A 23201-nucleotide genomic window follows, 5' to 3' on the forward strand; every position below is an offset into this window, starting at 1 on the left:
TCCAATACTCAGCATACTTTCTGGTATTCAGTAAGTCCTGCTTAATAAGTATCTGTTGAATGCTCCAGGATTTTTTTCTGGAACTCAAACTTTCAGATCCAGTATGAGATATTATTCAAAGGTCTGTGTTCTCACTTTCACGCTGACCTTTAAAGATTTTCTTTAGAAATGGAAAAAAGATTCCTGAGGATGGAAAAACTTTTAAAGCATCATACCCTGGGCGAATTCACTGGCCTGGTAAGGGCTGTATCAATCTATTCTCATCAGTGCTGGTTGAAAACTTCCGTGGACCACATCAGTGGGGCAGTGGGGCTAGGCTTTAGCACAACCCATCCTTAAAAAAAAAAAAAAAAACAGTGCATGGCTGAGGCCCTGGATGCCTGACTCCACAGCCACTATGCAGTTCCCCTGAGAGGTCCAGGCCCTCTCTTGGAAGCCTCTCCCATTCACTGTCCATCTGGCCCAGGTTTGGGAGATTCAGGAATTATTATTTGGATACTAAAATGCCATTTATAGCCAGCCATATACAGAATTAAGGCAAAATACCTGTTCTCCAGTTTCACAGGACTCTCTTAGAAGTCTGGGTACATACATCTTACCAGAGAATTATGTCATCTTCAAAACCACTATAAATTTTCAAAAAAAAGTAAAAGTAAAAGAAAACTCCAAACAAACAAATGCTGCCAGGCCCCTAACTACACTAATACCTGGATAGTCACAAGGGCATCCTAACTCCTCCAAGACTTCATTTTCTTCCTCAATTCCAATCCGTTTTCTATATTACTGATTTAATGTCACCTCTGCTGGAGAGAAAAGATAGAACAATATGTCAAGCATTTTGCATGCCTCCCTGTCACTCCAAATTTAAAGCCTTCCACATTCAGGATCCTTCAGGACCTGGTCTTCACCTTAAATGGCCTACTGTATCTCCCATAGGTCTCTTTCATCAATCTGCTGCTTCAATTAGGACAGCCTAGTTCCCATCCCAATTTCTACCCCACACAATCCAACATCGTTTCTGCCTCATGCTGCTATTCCTAGTCATTTCCCACCCCACAAAGTGTCCTCCTCAATTTCGAAGGCAATATTGTACGGAGAAAAGAGAACTGACCTAGGGATCAAAGTACCTAGAATCTAGACATGGTTCTGACACAAACTGGTTGTATATTTTTGGATAAGTCCTTTGCCTCTCTAGGCTCAGTTTCTCCATCTATAAACAGAAAGATTGAACTAGATTAGCTTAATAGTCCTCCCAGCTTTAAAAAAATTACTCGATGACTCCTACAGGCCCAACAAATCCAATCTCTCCTTCAAAGTCTATAATCTTCCACGAGTTCCCTCTAAGCACTCCAGCCCACATTATTCTAACCCTTCTCTGAACTACTATGTCTAGAACCCAAACAAATCACACAGTACGTCTATTCAACTAAGATTTTCTGAGCATTTCCTTGGCCAGATATTATGGCAAAGCCCTAGTAATAAACATAAAGCCAAGTAAGACCCTGACATGAATATGTCACCTGCATATCCCTTTCCTTTCCACTATTTTTATGCAAGTGAAGTCATGTCAAACATGAACATCAGATGCAAATGATATCATTCAACAAATATTTAAATGTACTATTCTAAAAAGTAAAGATACCAGTACACAGATGCACCAACTCCCTAACCTCATGAAGTTTATTTATTTGGGAAAGCAGACAGGAAATCTGCACAAATATGTATATAACTTCAGCAAGAACAACAAAGTAAGAATTAAAAATTGACAAAGAGCAGCAGTTTTACATAGAATGGTCAGGGAAAGTCTCCCTGAGGAGGTGCATTTGAGCTGACACCTAAATGAGGTGAAAGGACAAACTAGCAATATTCAAGAAGAGAATCCCAGGTGCAGAGCAAAGGCTCTGAGATATAAGAGATGAGGAGGAAGGTGGAGGACAGGCGAGAGGGCTAGAGGTTAGAACACGTAAGGACTTAATAGTAAATTTGAATTCTATTTCTAGGAATGTTGGATGGGATTCCATATGAGGATTACAGTAAGGGACGAACATACTACTTTGGCTGCTATGTGGAGAAGAGACTGTAAAGGGACAGGAGCAGAGGAGTCAGGACCAATTAGAAAGCTATAATTAGAAGGCTATACAGAACCATTAAGAGCTAGGCATCCACAACTTCAAATTATATTACAAAGCGACAATAATCAAAATGGCATGGTATTGGCAAAAAAGCAGACACAGGAACCAGTGGAACAGAATCAAGAGTCCAGAGGTAAATCTATGTTTATATGGGCAAATAATTTTCGACAAAAGAATCAAAAACATACACTGGAGAAAGGAAAGCCTCTTCAATAAATGGTGCTGGGAAAACTGGAAAACCACCTGCAAAAGAATGAAACTAGACTGTTGTCTATCACCACACACCAAAATTTACTCAAAATGGATTAAAGATCTGAATGTAAGACCTGAAATAATAAAATGCATAGAAGAAAACATAGGAACTAAATTCAAGGACCTTGAACTTAAAGAGGATTTTATGAATTTGACCTCAAAAGTAAGGGAAGTAAAAGCAAAAATAAATGAATGGGACTATATCAAACTAAAAAGCTACTGTTCAGCCAAAGAAACTGAAAGAGACAACCATCTGAATAGGAGAATATATTTGCAAGCAAAGCCTCCAATAAAGGCCTAATATCCAAAATATACAAAAAAACTCATACTACTGAATAACAACAAAAAAACAAATGATCCAATCAAAAAATGGGCAGAAAACCTGGACACTTCTCCCTAGAGAACATACAAATGCTCAACAAATATTTGAAAAGATGCTCAACACAGCTAGCTGTTAGGGAAATGCAAATCAAAACCACAATGAGATATCATCTCACACCTGTTAGAATAGCTATAATCAACAGGACAAGTAATAACAAATGTTGGAGAGGATGTGGAGAAAAAGGATCCCTCATCCACTGCTGGTGGGACTACAAATTGGTACAGCCACTATGGAAAACAGTATAGAGGTTCCTCAAAAAACTAAGAATTGATCTACCATATGATCCAGCAATCCCTCTACTGGGTATTTACCCCAAAGACTTGAAAACCAATATCCACAAAGATATTTGCACACCGATGTTCATAGCAGCATTATTCACAATGGCCAGGACATGGAAGCAACTGAAGTGTCCTACGATGATTGGCTAAAGAAGCTGTGGCACATATATACAACGAAATATTACTCAGCCATAAGAAGAGATGAAATACTGCCATCTGCAACAACATAGACAGACCTCAAGATAATCATGGTAAGCAAAATAAGCCAGACAGAAAAAGCTGAAAATCACATGGTATCATTTATATGTGGGATATAAAACTAAAGGCAACAAACAAACAGAGACTTATGGACATGGACAATAGACTAGTGGTTACCAGAGAGGGAAGTGGGGAGGGAGGAGATGGATGTGATAAAGAGAGTCACATATGGGGTGACAGAAAGAAATCTAACTACGGGAGGGGAAACACACAATATAAATATATACATGCCTTACTGTTAAAATGTACAGCTGAAACTAACTGGATTTCATTAACCAATGTCACCATTAAAAAAATAAATTAAGAAAGAAAAAGAAAGAAAGAAAGAAAGAAAGAAAGAAAGAAAGAAAGAGAAATAAAGAAAGAAAGAGAAAGAAAGAAAGAGAAAGAGAGAGAGAGAGAGAGAGAGAGAGAGAAAGAAAGAAAGAAAGAAAGAAAGAAAGAAAGAAAGAAAGAAAGAAAGAAAGAAAGAAAGAAAGAAAGGAGAGAGAGAGAAACAAAGAACAAAGAAAAAAGTGTGTAAATCAATAGAAAGTAGGTAAGGGATGTAAACTACTTTGAATAAACTTTTGAGACTTTGGTCAAAAAAAAAATAAAGCTGGGAATCCAGTTTCTGACCATCTAGGTGTACATCCTGACTCTTCAGCTCGTGAGCTGAAGAAATCAACAAAGTTCATTTCTCTGTACTTCAGTTCCCATATTTTTAAGTGAGGATAACAGTATCTAAATCATCAATTTGTCTGAAAGATTAAACTAGTGCACTAAAGCCTTTAGAACAGAGTCTGGCACAGAGTAAATACTCCACGAATGCCAGCACTTTAAAACTATGAGATCACCTAAGAAAAGTGCAGACAGAGAAAAGAAGGGGGCTGAACCCTGAGCTCTGGGGCACTGCAACATCTCCAAAGGCCTCCTTTAGGCCCAAGATTTTACCATAAGCCTGCATGTCCTAAGCCTTCTCTAGGGTCCCAGAACTTCTGTATATAACTCATAATTGAAAACTGGATAACATAATACTTCCTTAAGCAACAATTATATGTTTTTTTTCCCGACATATTTGTCTTGTGTATATTTTTATTTTTTATGCCTACAGCACCTGGTCTTCCTAGGTGGTCTCCCATCCAAGCACTAAGCAGGCCCAACCCTGCTTAGCTTCCAAGATCAGATGCAATTGGGTTCGTTCAACGTAGCATGGCTGTAGACTGTCTTGTGTATAGACACTACCATGCTTGGCATAGAGTTAAACATATACTCAGGTGTTCACAAACACTCACCTGTGGATATGTCGCATAAATTAAAAAGAAAATTAAAATGTAATGCACTATGCTTTCTCTTATGAAAAAAAAAATTACCTTCTTCTACATGGAATGACGTGAATTATAAGATTCCCTTAGCACCACCCCATCATCCAACTGTCAAGCCCATCTTGGCAGAGGTAGTCACACTGGCCAAAGCAGTTACACTACCCATCATGCCAATTTTCCTCCCAACTTTTCAATCAGTATGCTTTGTGCATAAACTTTTCTGTTTCTTCTTTCCTTGAGATTTTTCAAATGCAAAAGTCTCTCATAACTGGCAACGTGTCACACTTGGTCCCCCTGCCCCCAGTCTCTATAGCCCTAAAAGAATCTAAACACTAAAGCGAGAATATTCCTAAAAAAAAAAAAAAAAAAAAAAAGCATCAAAACTTAGGAAATCAGGGAAACGAAATGGGCATACCCCAAATACATATTCAGAGACTAATCTGAATAAAACACAGAAATTAATGCTGACCTACCAGGACTAGTTCTTGATGTGGCTTCACTCAAGTCTAAGCCTCATATCCTGAGATCTACCCCTAACCCTCCAGGGACCAGTAACAGTGACAAATACATGGGAACTATGTAGGCGACTTGAATGTGGGCAGAACTGGACACATGACACTGCTCCCAAATTGGCTTTCTTGCTCAAATCTAATCCTGGAATAGACAAAGGCAGCTAGATGTTATTTTACCAATACTGAGCATAGCTATTTCTAACTAATTCTAACCACTGATCTAGTTATGGGGTGTTTTTAAATGGTCCACCTGAAATATGATATAAAGTGGCCTCTGTTCATCTCCCATGACTCTGCCATAACTTTCTGTACAAACCTGTCAAAACACAGACGTGGGGGAAAAATAGCAAAACAGAACCTTCATAACTGATATCTCTGATTAATTGGACATAAAATATTCAAATAAAGATGTTGGTCTTAAATCCCATTTTTCCATGCTCTCCCTAACCATGGAGCACTAAATATTCATTTAAAGTTGGGTTTTCTTCATCTCTAAGTCCCTGTATACAAATTCTAGTATCTACCAAGAAGCAGACAGCCTTGATTCCCCTCCCACACTAGTCGCAATTTTCAAGGAAACTTGCATTTTGCCTGGACTTGGTAGCAGTGTTAGGATCACTCTGATTTGTGTAGAAGCGCTTTGGGTCTAAGCACCTAGAATCCATCCATCCCTGACTCAAATGGCAAGACCAGACTTTCAGGAAAAACTCCAGGCAGTCCTCACTAGTAAACATTAGGTGCTTTCTAATGCAGGGGATATTATGCCAAGTGGAGTTCCTGGCAAGAGTAAATGTAATATACCACAACTAATAGGAAAAATAACTGACTGGGTCCTGCTCACTCACTAGAAAATATATCCCCGCACACTGAGTCTTCTTAACAGAGGTCATCTCAGCATCTAGAACAAAAGCCAGAGTGATGTATCAACAGCCAATTCCCAGAAATAGTATGTGAATCAGGAGATATCCAATGTCCATATGCAAAAATAACTTTTCATCTAATGTTTTTAACGTTACCCACTCATTGATTCTTTGAACACCTAATATTAAGCATATTCATTGAAAAAAAAGTAATAAGGGAACAACAAATGCTTGAAAGCACTAGCCTGGTGCTTTTTCCATAGTTGCTATTCAATAAATGTTGAACACAACAAAGAAAGAGTATACAAATGTAGTCATACAGAGCTCTTTCTTGGAGACTAGTGTCTGATTAAACATCTCAGGACACTGACTCTTTGATTAGAGGCACCTTCAACTCCACTCCAGTTAGCCTTGGAGCAGAGGAAGACTAGAGAGAAGGGGAAAAGAATATTCACAAATAACTAGATTCGAACTTATCCTTAGCTAAATTAACATCCAAGATCCTAAATTCACATCAAAGAAAGACAAAAGCCAATCAATATTGACACTTGCCTACTCAAAGTAGGTTCCAGAACACTGACAACCAGGGTTCCCAGCATAGTCTAATCATATGGCCCTTTATCATAAGAAGGCCATTAAGAAAGGTTTTATTTCTTATCATATTTGTTTGGGGATCCTACATTTCAGTTTAAACAAATGATTCCCATACTGCTAGAAAGGCCTTAATTGGGCTAGTCTGTTACTTTTACTACAATCTTACAAAGGCTGGATTCTTTTTAAGCCCTTAAAACAGTTGGGAAAAATTCTTTTGATGATAATTTTTAAAAAATCATCTCCAGAGTTTACATATGTTCCATAATTATTATGCTGATGGGAGGGGTGGCAATAAACATTTTATTCCCAAAAGGCTCCCTTCAGTCTGAAAGCTCTAATTGCCAACATATCTGATATTGACTTCCTGCATAAAACAAAATACAAAGAAACAAGTATAATCGTAGATCTAAAAAGTGTGACTTTTATAAAAAACAGAAACCTCTGCTTATTTAGCCAGAAGAAGCGAAGGATAGGTACAGAAGGGATGATCTGTATATTCAGTGCAGTAATTGAGAACAAGAAAAGACAATTTGTTCACTCTGTGAATATCTATCTATACATTAAGAGGAATGGGAAAATAGAAAAAGAAACATTAAAAGAAAACTTAAGCATACTAGGAGATAATCTGTGATCGGCCTAGAAACCTCAGAAAATGTTTCTTAGAGAGGTTGTAATATCTATTGCCAAGAGATTTAAGGATATTTGGAGGTAAAGTGGGTTAAAATAATCAAAAGATTCTACTATACTCAGAGATTACACCCAATCATCAAAAGGATATTGCAGTCCTTTTTTCTAAGCTTTTAACTATCTCAGAAAATCTAAATCACTCCTTAACAAATTATAAGAATGACAAATGCTTACCACATATAAAAACATTAAAAACTTTGTGAGTAAGCAATAATACAAAAATGCAACCAAACATCTCTGACACTTAAGAGAATTGTGAAACTCTCTATTGAGACTCCAGCTCTCAAAACTAACCTCAAGGGCATTCTCACAGGAACTCCTACTAAAAGATCACCGATGGACTAACAATGAGTTTTGCCATTCTCTGGAGAAAACCCTGGATGGTTTTCCTTTCTGACCTATAACGAGAGGCTAAAGATAAAACAAAATGGCTTTCAGATGATGTCACATACAAAATGGGAGAAAAAAACCAAGGGACTTATCAGGCCATGAACTCTGTCTGTTCCTAGGGGGTTACCCTGATCTAGAAGAACTAGAAAAACTGAGCTGAGAGATTTCTCTGACATCCAACTCCAGAAATTTCTAAAGCAATATCAAAGGTGGAATTTCAACCCATGTCTTGGACTCTAAAGCACCTACACTGAGGGGTGACATTCCTCAGAGGTCCAAAACCTTAACTGAGTAATCCCAACACACTTTTAGAGATTCTGGTGAGAACTTCACTTATCAAGGTGGCAAGTTCTCCACTTACAGCCTTTTAAAGGTAAAAATGGGTCTAGAGAACTGAGGTTACATTTTGGTTTTGCACTTTTTTATTTTACCAAAAAAAAAAAATTAATGTTATTGTCTCTAACATTAATTAAAATAAAACTTCTCTAGATGACAAACTTGATCTTTCTGCTGGTCAGTTGCCCTTTTTGTGCAACTTTCTGCTACCTGACATTCCTTGGCCTAAGAACCTAGTCATCGGAGCACTAACAAGTTCAAAGGAAAAGGCCTAGAGGTTGCACAAGGAAGAGCAAGAAATGCAGACTGTACACAAAGCACCAGACAATTCTAGTAAAATGGCTCCACCCACTGCCGCCCTTCCTGAGCGCATTATCTGCAGAGAATCAAAGGACTTGGCTATAAACTTGGGTATTCAATGGTCCTGCAAGATCCCTAGCTATATATACGAACAACACAATTAACTAGCAAGAAATATGGAGGGGTAAGAAGAGCTTTGCGTACCTCAAATCCTGGCTTTCACATCTCTTCCAAATTCCCACACAGTAACTCTCCAAAGGCATCCTGTTGCTTCTCCACAACAAAAAGTGAAATAAATGTACATTTTTTTTTATCACAACTGGTCATATTATTAAGAAAGATCATCTCAATTCATTTTCACCTTGCCAGTACCACGTATTTTAATTTGGCATTTTTCAGAAACAAGGGAATGAATGTGAGGGGAAAAGGGCACCTCGACTTAAATCATTATCTTTAGAATAGAGGCCCTGGTTTGGAGCTCAACTTTGTCACTTAGTAAAAGCTCTTAAAAAAAAAAAAAAACTGTGACGTCGATCTAGGTCCCAGAAGTCCAAGCTAAAGTAAAAGAAAAAAAAAAAAAACTTTCACCAAAGCATTGCGAAACATGTAGGGGAACATAAAGGACAAACTGCCAGGTGTGTTGCTCCACATACACATTCCATTTCAATGTTCGCCTGGTCACACCTGCTCTTTTCCGATCCTCAGTAGCCCTGTGGGCAGCGGTGCCACTAGTTCTTACCAAGTGAACCAAGCTATTGACGGGTAAAAGGGGCATGAATTTAAACACCCAGATATCGTGGCTACTACATTCACTTGTTTTTAACCTTCTAATTAAGAACTATACCGTGCACATTACCTATGATGAACGTGTCACATTCCTGAACACAGATGTCACATTACTCTTCTAAAAAACATTGTTTAGTCTATCACGTCTTTTCTCAGAAATCTTTAAAAGCTGGACAGTGTGTATAGGATGAAGTTCCAGCTCCTGAGCCAAAATTCAAGCTGACCACCATCTACTTCCACTGAAACTCCCACTGCCCATCATAGAAGGCAACTGTGGAAGCACAAGCTTTAGAATCAGACAAGGGGGAGTTAGAACTCCGGCTCTACCACTTACTACTTGTTTGACCTTGAGGAGATTACTTATCTTTTCGATCTTCTCTCCTTAAAACAAGAATTTCCTCCTTTTAAAAGAATAACCATGCCTACTTCACAACACTAGAAGATGAAAGAAAGAGCATGGCTCTGTGGCACAGAGGAGATGCTCAAATGCTCCGTAGTAAGCATTCTTTTTCTCCCTAGCTCCAATCCAACGGTCCACTTTCTCTTTTCTTGAAAACTCTCCCCGGCAACTCTCCACTAGTTTCAGAACCACACTTTGCTCCAAGGCCTAATTGAAATTCCTTCTCTTCTGTGAAGCCACCCCGGCTCATAATTGTTTTCTCCTCTGAGCTTCTATAACCTGAAATTGTTAGTCTTCTTTTAAATGTCATTCCTCTTTCCTCAGTGAGTCCACAAACCCAAAATCACAATCTAAGTGTCCAATAAAAATTACTTCGAAGACAGAGCTGCCTTGGAGTTGTATATCAAGGGTCCAGGAAGCCTTCTCTTCACTCCATGCATTCAACAGACTATGCTTAGCTCTCTTGCTTAGCACTGTCCTTAATTCGGCATGGAAGACAGACTTTGAGTAACTTGGTCTCTATCTTTGATTAGCTTTCTGGAACCTACACTATTTCTGATCCTTTAGAACCCCTACTTTTGAAAAATCCTATCAATGAAGGGATTCACCTTCTGAGAATATTACTTGGAGAAGTAATGTAATTTTGGGACCCTATCCTAAGATGGCGAGCTAAAGTATGTGCACATAAGAGATAGCTCAAAACAGTCCTGGAGATGGGATAATGACCTCTGCTCCCTTCCCCTCTGCTGTTCAAACAGAAACACCTGCACGCGATACAAGCAAGAAGTGGAGCATCAAGATAAATTCTCTCTCCATAAAGAAGCTGTTTTATTCATATTCGAGTATTATAAACCACGTTCATATAAAGATCCTAGGAAAACGCAATAATCTCTCTTTATAAACACTTGAAAATGTTCAATCTCTTGAACTCTACTAAATTACGAAATTCTTGGATAGGTAGCATAAACGTTGGCTAACGTATGTTTCTTTAGTCTTGGATTACTTAAAAAAATATATATATCTTTAATACTAAGTACACTTCAGAAGGTGGGCAAAAAAGGAAAGTCGATCATTCTCAATAAACACAGTTTAATTTGTTAAAGCGAAAAAATACAAACTTAAATTTCCTTTGTTTGAGTTCTGTGTGTGCACGCGCGCGCGTGTGTGTGTGTGCGTGTTTCTTTTTTTTTTTTTTTTTAAGGAGCCTGCATACAAGCTATCACAGCTCCAGGTAAGAACTCAACGGCCGCTGCGGAGCAGCTTGGGCATGTCCAGGGGACAGGGCTTACAGAGCCCACTCCCAGGGCCGCCCGGACTGCAGTCTAGTCTTCGCCCACCACGGCTCTGCACTTCCCCAGACCCTCGTCTAGATGTTCCCCACCCCCAACCGCGCGGGCCCTAGCCAGCCGGAAAGCAGAGCCTGTCCCGACCCCCTGGAGGGAAGTCCCCTGCGGCCGGGGGAGCTGCCCTGCTGCCCGGCTCCTCTGAGCTTTCAGAGGCCCCCTAGAGTCCGGGCGCCAGGATGCAAATACTCAGAGCTGGAACACCGCCGCGGGCAAGGAATGGTGAGTAGCTGGGAAAATGGCTAGGACTGCATCCGCAGGCAGGGCGCCGCAGGACCGGAACCGGCACCCCTCCTGCCCACCACCCGGCCCAGAGCAAGGGCAGTGGAGCAAGCGGGCAACATCGCTGCCGGTGGGCGGGCGGGCAGGGAAAGCCAGGGCGGCAGCCGGACGCACTTACCTCTGCGCTCGCCAGCCGGGCTGGGCGCCCACCCTGATGCGGGCTTGCCTGGAGCTGTGCAGCCCGGAGGAGGAGCCGCCGCTCAAGGAGAGAGGGCGGGTGGCAGGCAGGCATCCGCACCCGGGGCTGCGGCCGGACTGGAGGGAGAGAGAAGGGAGGGAGCGGAGATTTGAGTTGAGGGGGCGTGGAGGAGGTGTGCCTCCACCCGAGACAGAGAGGGTGGGCTGCTGGAGCCTGGAGGACGGGTGTGCTCAGAGGCAACAAGAAAACCGCGCAGAGAGTGCGCGAGGGGCGGGGCGGGGTGGGGGGAGAGAGACACAGGGATAAGGCAGATGGGGGTGGAGGGGCAGGATGAGGAGTTGGCCCTCAAACTGAACGGTCCTCACCTCGGCACCCATTCGACAAAGAATTGTCTGGGTCTAGAGCAAAGCGCAAGGGGGTCTAAAACTTTGTCATTTTCTCATACACACGTGACCCCCTCTGCAGTCCAGATGGTTTCAATCACTGGAGGAAAAAAGCGGCTCTCCTGGTATGCATGAAAAGCCAGAGCTGGGAGAGTCTGGGAAAAGCTGCCTGGACAGCCTGCCTGCCTTCAAACAAACTGATGAGATCTTTCCGTTCTCCCAGCCCTCAGCCTGGGGGAGCCCTGCAAAACCCCCCAAAAACATTAGAAGGTACATATGGTACTGCAGCAGTAGCAGAGGCACTCTGAAAGCACTGGGGTTTCAAGGAGTCTGCTCTGAACCGAAAGTTCCAAGGGCATCCTGAGAATTTGTTTTAAATTTATTAGCTTGCAAAACCAAAAACTAGGAAAGGATGTCATTAAATAATAAACAATAGAATACCTACTAGTAGTGAGAATCTGTGGTTTATTAGTGGAATTCTGAAAGAAAATTTTAATCACCTAAAATTTAAACCCATATGTATATAGTGGGACATTAGGAAGCCATGTAACCCAATTTCTCCTCCCGTAAATCACTATAAATAGAACTTTCTATTGAAATGCACAAAATTGACTTTCACAAACCTAGTTACATTTTGAAGTAACAAATGTGTATAAATGAACATAAACAGCTCTAAGGCCAAGACATGTTTCAAAGCCCAAGCCAATAAAATTGTCACATATCCTAGGAAGGTATTTACTCAGCTGCAAGGCAAGCCTCAAAAATAATGAGTTTAAAATCTATCCTGGAAATAATTTAACTTGTTCATGATCGAACAGAAATAGTGGCAAGAACTAAACTGATAGTCTATAATTCTTTTGCCAAAAAAAATGGGGATACTAACATGAATTACTAGTATTAACTCTTTATCTCAATAATATTGATGCCAGAGGATATGTTTGGCCTTTCTAGAAGGTGGCTTTATAAAAAGTGTGATATGGTCTATGTGTGAAAAATAAATCCATTCTTAGTAAAGTGAATTGGTCGACATTAGGAAAACCCACGATTTCAGTTGTTATTGAGGCACACTGGAAAACACAGGAGACAACTTGAAACTAGGGAAATCAGAACAAATTCAAAATCCAGCACTGAGTTTCAACTCTAGTAGACATAGGCCATATTTGGATGGATTTAGCCATCTCCAGTCTGCTCCAATCTCAAATTAGGGTGGTTCTACCCTCGATATGCAACAAGAAGACTCCATATAAGAACCCTTAGACGACAGGAGCCATGGAATTCAACAATGCTCCAGGGAAATTCCACCTGCAGCTAGCTTCCTAAACTCTGTAAAGAAGTTCTTAAGTATCCCAATTCCAAAATCATTAAAATTTGTACTATTAAAGTCCTGTTTTTCTTGTGAGTGACATCTGTAAAGAAAGCTAACTCAACAGAAAGCATCAAGATTTTCTCTCTTCAAATCCAGGACAGTAATGGTTTTTATTTCTTGCAGCTACTGCTGCTGCCTCTTATGTGTGCAATGTAAGAGGGTAATAATAAGATACAAAAAGAGTTGTTCTTTTTGTTTGCCAATTCCATTGCAAATTGTGCATGGAACTTCTTTAATTACTAAAAAAAAAAAAAAAAAAAAAAAAGCCTTAATTAGACCTGCTTTTGCAGAAAGAAAATTAACATCCCTTGTTTTCTAAATAGAATCTTGAGTCTAAACTTTAATATCAATATTAATCTTAATACTAGACAAAGATTTATTAGAGATGCTGACATCTGAAATGTTTTTAAAGCTACTTTAAATGGTGCTAATTTAATAATTTGCATTAACCTAATGTCCACATGATTTTGCAAAGAAAAGCCAACCATGTATAAAGTGCTACAGGCATTAAGATCCGTGAAGACCGAGACCAGGTCTATCTTGTTAATAATCACGTCCTACGTACCCAGCACAGAGCCCAGCATAAATAGGTGCACAATAAATATATGCTGTCTGAGTAAATGAAAGATAAATAAAAACACTCTCCACAATACCGTGGAGGCATGTAACTTGGAAACAACAGGATGAACTAACAGCTTTCGGAAGGATACCAGCAACAAAAAAGAGGAAAGGGTAATTAGCATTAGCTGGCTTTGGACTTTGGTCATAATACATATTCAGAAACATGCAGAGATTGTTGCAAATAAGAAGTGCTTTTATGAAGAATTTGATGTATTTAGTGCCGAATTTAGGGATCTTAGAGATACACTTTCCCATGTCCCCATTATTCAGTCCCCTCAACACGGAGCCAACAGAAGATTTGAGCATAAACATCCTGACTCTAATTTGGACAGTATGAAACTGTTCCTTTCATCCTCTTTCATACATCTCCTCCACTCCCAAGCCATTTCCTCTGTACTGTCTTCTGTTAGTCTATGAAAGTTTCCTAATCTTTAGAAGCAGTAGCTTTGGTTCTCTTTGTGTAGAGAAGTACAATACACTCTGATTACATGGTTATATTCCATACAGATGCCTGGCAACACATCTTATAGCTAAGGATCTGTTTACTATTTTAACTGTGAGGGACTTATAATTCAACTATTTTGGTATATACCAAAATAGCACCTGACATCACAGAGATGGGCTTTACTTCCTTTTGCTATTTTAAATCCTGCACTTAAGCATGGTAAGTAGTTTGGGTTTTCTGGTTCATAGATTTTGTTTTGGCACGTTTTTTTTCCTTTGAGGAACAAAGAGGTTAAGATTTTCGAGGAAGTCTTTCAGGTTTTTGTAGGTCTAGTACTCTGAAGCAATTATTTCTTCATAAGTACTCTGCCTATAATATTAGTTGTGGTCATTAAAGGGGCTTATTATGCCTCATGAGCCAAATAACAAGCTTTCTCTAAGGCAGGCAACTGGGAAAGATGGTTGGCCCAGATGGCCTTTAAGTTTTCCAGTCATGCTTTTTTCCACATATCATTTCTTTTTTTATATTTTTTATTTTTAATAAAAATAGTACATTTTGTTTAAATAACTAAACAAATTCTAAAGGCTGAAATTGTCCTAAAACCTTTTTTGCATAAATAAAATTTTCTTAAATAAAAAAATTATCACAACTTCAACAAGTACTATTTAATCCAATCCTGTTTTCAGTTCGCCACAGATTAGAGTAGAACCTCATTTCTATAGCACCCCATATTCGCCTTTGAAATTTTTCTATAAGTTTAAGACTGTGAGCTGGTTTTGACATAAAATGCCTCTGATCTATAATCTCCAGGAGCCCAGCGTACCCTGACAAGTTCATCTCTTTACTCCTGAAATAGCTACAAGGAATTCAAAGGAATGAAGTGTCACTCTGTTTGGCTTTTTACTTACCTCAAAAGGCGAATGGGGCTTACATTCACACAAATGCAACTAAGTCAGAAGTGTGAACCTTTGTGACTTATTTTTCAAGTCAGTAAGGCATGATGGTATATACCACATCACTAGTTTCTAAATCTGATACCCCTTCAGAATCATCTCAGCTTGTCAGAAATACAAATTCTGGCTCCAGACCTACTGAATTAGAATCTCCAAGGTTAAGAGACACTAGACTTAATTCATTCTGTGATCTTTATTTTGTCAGTTCTACGTGTGGCAATTTTCCCTTTGAGGAAAGTCCCACTATTACCATATACTCACACAGGCTTCCAAAAAGGAATCAAGCAGATATATGAATTGAAATATTATGTAGTTCTTTCCTTTGCAATAACTAGCTTACTTGGGCACAACTACCTTACAGCTTACCTCTGAAAGAAAAAAATCTTTAATGTTCAAAAAATTTTTTTCTAATAAATAAAGCTTAAACAAAGTTTATTAAGATATTAAAATAGATCATTAAGGAATCAACGATTTTGTTACAAATATAGCACTAATACACCACTGAAACTATTGCTTAACTTTCTATCTTTTGTAATGAAGTAAAATAATTCATAACAACCACTTGTTATATTCTATTATTCCTATATCTATTGAAATACACTGTATTATATTAAAATTCCTATAGTCTGTTAAAAGCTACTTAATTTTAAAAATTGTAAAGGATAAAAAGCACAGAACTCAAGATTGTGTGCAAAAATTTTTGATATTGTGACTTAAATAAATTGTATCTATATATATATACACATACATACATACATACATACATATGTGTGTGTATGTGTATATATATATATGTATATCTACCTAAAAACTTCAAAAACAGTATAAAAGAATATATAGAGAAAAAGAAGTCTTCCTTCCCATTCTCCCCCTCTAGTTCCCTTCTCTTCAGGCAATCACTATAGTTTCTCATATATTCTTCCAGAGATGGTCAAAGGGAATGCAAAATTATTTGTGCACATAATGCATTTTTGGAAGGAAAGGTCCATGGCCTGTAACAAATTCTCAAAGACGGTCATGATCTCAAAAAAGGCACATCTCACCATTCTAGAGCAAGGCCACAGGTTCACACTCTACCCCAATCCAGTGGTGGGACTAGCAGGATAGTGACCTTCAGTTTGCTATGAGTGTTACTACGCACAATTCCAGACAACAAATAGCTTCAGCAAGCAACGTTGGTTAACACGCACATACAGTTGTAAAATACCACATTTGTTTGTAAATAACTTTCTAATTTTTATGTTTTTCTCAAACAATCCCTCTAGTGAATAGTTCCTTCTGTTACTGTATTGACTGGCAATGAAAATCTCTAGGAAATTTCTGGCATATACATACACAAAGACAGTAGATGTTTTTCTCTCATGACCTGAAAATCTATCGGGATAAAAAAAAAAAGATTTTATTTATATCTACACAGAATTTAAGGGGCAAAATTAACTTTATACTCCCAATAGATATAACATAAATTACTGGATTATTAACAAAGACCCTTTAAGATATACGTTACTTTTGTCAAGATGGTAAATCTCTTTTGGACTTCAGTGATTATTACTTTCTTAAGTGTTATATCAGAATTTTAACAAAATTAAAAATAAGCTATTACTTTATAAGGCATTTAAGGGATCATTGAACTGAACTGCTTCACTTATTACCTTTTCATACCAGAATCCATTTTCTTGCCTAAATATCATGTAATGCCTTTCACTCTTCTCTTCCAAAGTATAAGAAAGATACGATACATAAAATCAAGGTTCTTTTTCTATAATAAGTTTACAAAAAGGTTCAGTCTGTCCTAGGTCCATTCATTTTATTGCTCTGTAATAAAATGGGGCTTTATTCCAAATTCCAGGCTATTTATTATTTATTTAAAGAAAGTACTAGGACAGCCTGACAATGTTGGACAGGCTGGTCCTGGGATATCATAAGATGAGGTGCTCCTTAGGTGGATAGGAAATGAGAATGGGCCGAGAAAGGCTCACGAAGCCCGAAAGGTCTCCTCTCTCATCTGTCTTGTCGTATGGTCCTTTTTCCTTCTTTCATGGGCTTGAAGATAATTTTTGATTTGGACAAGTTACTGATTTGAAACACTAGTTACCAATCATTGTTCCAATAGTATCAGTCTTAGATCTAATCAAATATCTCTAGATTAAAGATTTATCCTTGTCACTGAAACTGTACTGCAAGGTGCAAAAGAAATGAACAGGTTTCACTACAAACCTCCCAATACTGAATACTACTCAACAATTCCTTTACTATTCTAGGATTTAGATCCTTTTCTCCCACTGAAGTGACAGTTTGGGTAAAGAATTTTAGGTGAAAAAACATTTTTGATTCAGATTTTAGAAGGCATTGCTCCACTTGTCATACACTTTCTAATACTGCACCTGAAGAATGTAATGTATACGTTTTTTTGTCTCTGGGAGCCTGTAGGATCTTTTCTACCTTAAATTTCATGATGATGTGCCTTGGTGCGGGAACTTTGTCAAACACTGTTCTAAGGTATGTGGGAGGCCCTTTTAATCTGGAGGTTAATGTCTTTTTATTTTATTTTATTTTATTTTATTTATTTTATATTTTATTTTATTTTATATTGTATATTTTATTTATTTTATTTTTTATTTTATTTATTTTATTTTTTATTTTATTTATTTTATTTTTTATTTTATTTTATATTTTATTTTAGGCGAGGCAACCGTTGGTTGACCTCACAGATTGCAAGGACCCTTGTCAGCTTACAATTCCTTATTTTTTTATTTTTTTTATTCTTTACGCGTACAGCACCTGGTCTTCCTATGTGGTCTCCCATCCAAGTACTAACCAGGCCCAACACTGCTTAGCTTCCAAGATCAGACAGGATCGGGCTTATTCAAGGTAGCATGGCCGTAGACAGTTAATGTCTTTTAATTCCAATAAATGCTCCCATATTATTTTTAAAATAAGTTCCCTCCCCCAAACTTTAATTTCTTTTTCTGGAAGCCTATTATTTATATGTTGGGACTTCAAGATTGATCTCCTAATTATCTATCTCATTGTCTTTTTGTTCTACTTTATGGGAAATTTTATATAATTTTCCTTCTAACTCTTCTCTCAATTATTTTAATTTTGACTATTATATTTTTACTTTCCAAATGCTCTTTCTTGTTCTGGTTGTCCTATTTTTCTATAGTATCTTGAGTTTCCTTTTTTTTATCATTATTATTATTTTTATTTAGTTTCAAGTATACAGTACATTGGTTAGACATCTATATAGTTCATAAAACAATCCCCCCAATTGCACCGACCCTCCCCTGACTCTCCGCCTAGCCAACGTATTAATTCTAACCGCATTGCCTATGCCATGGCTCCTCATCCCCAGGACCATCCATCAGCTACGAATTTGTACTTCTTTAGCCCTTCATCTCATTCTCCCAGCCCGCCAGACCTTCCTCTCCACTGTCCAACACCAAATTGTCCACTATATTTGTGAGTCCATTTTTGATTAGTTTGTTCTCTTTATTCCTTAGATTCCTCATATAAGTGAAATCAGATAGTGTTTATCTTTCTCTGTCTGACTTAAATACCTTCAAGGTCCATCAAAGCAATATCTTTTTCCATCCCCTTTCTTTTCATATATAAGGGTCTTGTTTCCTTATCCTTTCAGCCACTCTATCTTTTGATTGGAACACTTAATTCTTTTCCATTTAAGGTACTTATTGGTAGGAATGTAGTTGCTATCATTCTTTATTCCTGTTTTTGATACATGTTTTTTCTTCTTAAAGAAGTCCCTCCAACATTTCCTGTGATACTGGCTTGGTGGTGATAAATTCCTTTAGCTTATTTATGTCTGGGAAGCTTTTTATCTGTCCTTCAATTCTAAATGATAGCTTTGCTGGATAAGTTATTCTTGGTTGTAGATCCTGGGTCTTCATCCTGTTGAATATTTTTTGCCAAGCCCTTCTATCCTGCATAGTTTCTTTTTAGAAATCAGCTGCCAGTCTTATGGATGTTCCCTTATATGTAATTATTTGTCTTTCTCTTGCTTTTAATATTCTTTCTTTGTATTTAACCTTTGGCATTTTACTTATGATGTGTCTTGGTGTGGGCCTCTTTGGATCCCTGGTTTTTGGAATTCTCTGAGCTTCCTAGGGTTTTATGTCCATTTCCTTCACTAAGTTAGGGAAGTTTTCCACCATTATTTCTTCAAACAGCTGTTTAACATCTTAATTTTCTTCAGTTGACACCAATCAGATGAATATTTGAAGCCTTAATAGTGTCCCGTATCCTCCTTAAATTATTTTTATAGTAATGGCATCTTTTTTCTTGCCATTCTGATTGAGTATCCTGATTGGCTTTCCTGTCCTCTACATAGGGCATTTGAACCTCTTCTTTATTCACTTTGTTTATTCCTTTGTTTATTCCATTTAATATATTTCTCATCTCAGATAATGTGTTCTTCATTTCAGACTGGTTCCTTTTTATAAGTTCCATTTCCATTTTTGTGTGTTTTATCTCTTTGTTGAAGTTCTCACTGAATTTATCTACACTTCCCAAAAGTTCATTGAGAATCTTTATAACCAGTGTTTTGAAGTCTGTATCTGTTAGATTACTTGACTCCATTATATCTGGATCTCTTCTGTTCTCTCATATGGTTTCTGCTTCTTTGTCTTCCCATTTGGGCTGCCTTTTCATGTCTGTTTCTATGTACTAAGCAAAGCTCCTAAGTCTCCTGGTCCTATCAGTGTGGATTTGTGAAGTAGCTGTGCAGTGGCACAGTCCTGAGAGGGGTTCAGCTGCAGGCCAAATTTAGCCCAAGCCTCTACCCCTCCAGGGCCACCTGTTAAGATTCAGCAAGCAATCCACAGATGCTGTACTTAGTAGTTGCCTCAAAAGGCCGCACCAGAAACCAAGGCTGCTTCCAATGTGAGTCTCAGCAAGGAGCACCTGACTTGCTAAGGATATCTGGATCTGGCTTGAGTGGGACTGTGAGTTGGGGTAGGCGGGGTTTCAGGGAATCCTCTGGGCAGAGTGACATCTGTTATCCAGTTTGATGAGGTCTCCGCTATGGCTGTGTCTGTGCACTGGGAGCAGGGAGGGCTCAACAGGGAACAATGGATACCGCCAGCGCTTCTGTACCCAGTGAGTCTCACCTCAGCCCTCACTCCAACAGTCTCCCTGTAAGTCCCTGGTGCCCCCTGGGTGCAGTAGAATCAGCACTGGTGCTCAGAACTAGCAGGTCCATCACTGTGAAAATCCACTCGTGGACCAGGCCCCTTTAAGAGGCATCTGCCTCCGGTGCTGCAGCCTCCGTCTCACTCAGCCGCTTGGGACCGGGTAGCCGTGCATCCTTGCCCCGTCCTACCTTCTGCTGTTGCAGGGTGATTTATTGGACTTCTCCCTAATTATATGGCTTGTTTCTCTAGATCCCAGGCGATTTCTCCTTGCTGCTGCTCTTTGTTTCTGTCACAACTTTGATTTGGTCACCAGAAGAATGAACAGAGCCTCTATCATCTACGCCATTTTTTTTTTTCTCTCCTTGAGCTTCCTTGTTGACCTTCTCTACATTCCTAGCATTACTATCAACTCTTTCTCTTGTATCCACAACCACTATTTTTCAGTCTTTCATTACTATCTCTTCTTCAGCATACTCTTTAATTAGAAGATTTTCTTCTTGGCTCTTTACTATATATAGCCTGTCCCTAGGCACCTTATCTGAATGAAATATGCTGACATTTCCAAACTATTATCTCTAATTCCAACTTTTTCTCTTGAGTTCTAGATCTGAACTTCCACTTACTAGTGGATATTCACACCTGGATATACCAAAGACAAACCCAACTTTACATCTTATTCTTGGCTTTAGACAGTCTGTGCTCCAATCTCATAAATAATTTGTCATTCACAGAAAATATCAAGAAAGTTAACACGTTTGATAGACCCAACTCAAATGTCACCTGTTCAGTAAAGCCTTCTGACTTCTTCCTACCCCAGGAAGAATGAATTACTCCTTCTTTTTGCACCAAAGGCACAGTTCATAGCCCATAACATCTGTTCACAAGTACTATTCACCATGACTCAATATGTTGACTTTGCTAGAAGGTGCACCTCTTGAAGGTGTAACCATCTTCAACATCTAGCAAATGGCAGTTAATAAACAGCTGTTGGAGTATAGTTAATTTCAAATGAAACTATAGTATAAATATTTAATTATGTAATCATTAAGCAAAGACTGTAACCAGAAACCTAGCCCACTAGAAAAAATTACATGACTTTAAAAATGCACCTGTGGATATTTTTAACCGTAAAGGATTATTTTTTAACCAAACATTTCCAATCTTATCCAAAAGCACATTCTTCCTAGTCACTTACACATGCGCAAATTCAGAATTTAAAAAGCTAATTACTTTTAAATCATCTGTTCACCGAGACACCTGAACAATTTCCTTAAAATACTGAACACACTTTCGTTATTGTTTAAAATAACCAAAAAGGGGAAAAAGAGAGTTATTTAGAATATATCACCCATATGAAATGTTAGTAATGGCAGCCAACCCTTTGGTAATTTTTTCCAGAAATGTCAAGTGATTAAAGAGTAAGGAAGAGACACTCATGAACCCTAACTAGAACATTGCTACTAAGAGCATTATAAGGCTGAATAAAGAATGTTCATTCACATGCAGGGATTTAAGTGGGGGGTTTTTGTGGGCTTTTTGTTTACTTTAGTTTGGGTTTGATTTTCTCTTCTAAAACTGCCCTAATGCCAAATCTTACATTTTTTTTCGTTTTCCTGTTTGAACTGATGCTATGTTAAGATATAAGCACAAACATCTCATAAGTGTTTTAAATCCATCCAATTGTTTGAGAAGGCATACGTGCTGGACCAGTGAAGCCAAAACATTGGAGCTAGGAATTTTGATGAAGATAATAATTGCTTACAGACCAGCTTGTTTTAACTTGCTGAACAAAGAACACAATTTTATACCACATTTTCATCATAGGCTTTTTCTCCACATAATCACTACTATAATGAGCACTTTAAAAAGGGAGATTATCTACAGGTTAAAGAGTAAGGAAGTTATTAATTAGATACCATCATCTTCAAAATTTCACTTACTCAAACTTTATATTAATTTTTTAAAAATTTGCTGACAAGTACTATTTCAAATCTTTATAAACCATTTATTTAGTGTTCATAGCATAAATCTAAGAACAAAGACTGTTAATTTCTAGTACTGCCCTGAATTGTTCTGTAGCCTTAGACAGATCAATCATTTCTTTGTGCTTTCATTTATTTCTAGGACACTCCTGTATAGCAATACAGTTCCACTTTCTGCCTATGTCAGGAGTTACTTCCATCACTTAAAGACTCCATTATCCAACATTCAACTAATATTTATTCAGAGCGTACTCCATGGCAGGCAATGCAGTGAGTATGGGAATGAGCTCAGTCCCTAAGAGGACAGTGATACTAGTTTTCTGACTAACAGAAAGGATTGTCTCAGTTCTTCTGCTTGTTTCACTCGGACTCCAGATTTCCTATTCTTTACTTCCTCTGATATTCTTTCTTTTTTTTTTTAAAGCCTACAGCACTGGGTATTCCCAGGTATACTTCCTCTGAAAAATATAGCTGGAAATCTTCAAATTAGGGTGGTACAAATCTACAGGATTGTCACTCAGTGATCAGATGGTTAGAACCAGGCAGTCCAGGAGTCAACATGGTTTCAAGACAGATAAGAAGTCATGGCAGGCACCAAAGTCACCAATTCACAAGACCAAGATAACTCTGTGCATGGCAAGAGTGGTGGAACCTAGGTTTGCTACATCGTTTTGCCCTTCCAACTCCAGCCTCTAAGGTGGAACTCTCTAGACCTCATCGAGTTATGTTGATTTCTGATCTCCTCAAAGCAGGGAGTCATTCGTCTCAGTGCATAAGCCTTCAGTATCATTGTGTGAAAGTACGATCCACATCTTCCAACTAAGTCTGAAACTTTGTGAATAACAGAGAGGAAGGGAAAGTGGGAATTGGGAGACCTATGTTGTACAGAAGTATTAAGGGGCCAGACTCTAATGGCAGACCTTAAATTTGAGACTCTAAACTCTGAACATGTGCTGATCATTCCCCATCTACCTATCCCATTGGTATTTATATGCCAATCCCCTGTACTCTTTGTCTCTGATCTGTTGCTTACTCTGATCCTTGCCATTCAGAGGTATTCTGGTTC

The 23201-nt window shown here is 38.5% G+C and overlaps 1 protein-coding gene and 2 pseudogenes across 5 annotated transcripts in view; all 3 read right to left on the reverse strand.

Moving 5' to 3' along the window:
* The window catches only part of DENND2B (DENN domain containing 2B), a 155189-nt gene that overhangs the window by 126277 nt on the left and 5711 nt on the right, over window positions 1–23201 (reverse strand). For 2 of the 5 annotated variants that reach the window (XM_036221597.1, XM_036221603.1), the window contains exons 1-2: window positions 11601–11635; window positions 11215–11351 (exon numbers count right to left, since the gene is read on the reverse strand). The exons of 1 other annotated variant lie outside the window; for it this stretch is intronic. The gene's annotated coding sequence lies outside the window, so the exon portion shown is untranslated. Of the gene's footprint in view, window positions 1–11214; window positions 11352–11600; window positions 11636–23201 lie in introns of those variants that run through there. 2 more of the 5 variants (XM_016147378.2, XM_016147385.2) reach the window with 1 other exon arrangement.
* LOC118603447 lies at window positions 4387–4505 on the reverse strand (annotated as a pseudogene).
* On the reverse strand, window positions 17773–17891 carry LOC118603436 (annotated as a pseudogene).

This window comes from Rousettus aegyptiacus, unplaced genomic scaffold (genome assembly GCF_014176215.1).
Source record: "Rousettus aegyptiacus isolate mRouAeg1 unplaced genomic scaffold, mRouAeg1.p scaffold_m13_p_5, whole genome shotgun sequence".
NCBI lineage: Eukaryota > Metazoa > Chordata > Mammalia > Chiroptera > Pteropodidae > Rousettus > Rousettus aegyptiacus.